This window comes from Arachis duranensis, chromosome 4 (genome assembly GCF_000817695.3).
Source record: "Arachis duranensis cultivar V14167 chromosome 4, aradu.V14167.gnm2.J7QH, whole genome shotgun sequence".
NCBI lineage: Eukaryota > Viridiplantae > Streptophyta > Magnoliopsida > Fabales > Fabaceae > Arachis > Arachis duranensis.
The window spans coordinates 24,421,173-24,422,007 of NC_029775.3; positions in this window are offsets into that span (position 1 = coordinate 24,421,173).

Here is an 835-nt window from a genome sequence, read left to right on the forward strand (position 1 = left end):
AAAAAATTTTTCAAAAATATGTTCTTGATGTTCATCATGATCTTCAAAGTGTTCTTGGTGTTCATCTTAACATTTATAATGTTCTTGCATGCATAATTGGTTTTGATCCAAAATTTTCATGTTTTGGGTCATAATTGTGTTTTTCTCTCTCATCATTAAAAATTTAAAAATAAAAAAATATATCTTTTCCTTAATTTTCTCATAATTTTCGAAAATTTGAGTTGACTTGGTCAAAAATTTTTAAAATTAGTTGTTTCTTACAGAGTCAAGTCAAATTTTCAATTTTAAAAATCTTATCTTTTCAAAATCTTTTTCAAAAAATTAAATCTTTTTATATTTTTTTATTTTATTTTATTTTCGAAAATCTTTTTAAATATTTTTCAAAAATATTTTTCTTAATTTTGTCTTGATTTTTGAAAATTATACTAACAAGTAATATGATTGATTCAAAAATTTGAAGTTTGTTACTTTCTTGTTAAGAAAGGTTCAATCTTTAAATTCTCGAATCATATCTTTTAGTTTCTTGTTAGTCAAATAATTAATTTTAATTTTAAAAATTAAATCTATCTTATCTTATCTTTTATATCATATCTTTTTCAAAATTTTATCTTTTTCAAAAATTTGATTTTAAAATATCTTATCTAACTTCTTATCTTCTTATCTTTTCAAATTTGATTTTAATATCTTTTTCAACTAACTCTTTGACTTTTTGTTTGTTTCTTATCTTTTTCAAAACCACCTAACTACTTTTCCCTCTCTAATTTTCGAAAATATATCATCCATTTTTCAAAATTCTTTTTAAATTAACTAATTGTTTTAAATTTTAATTTTAATT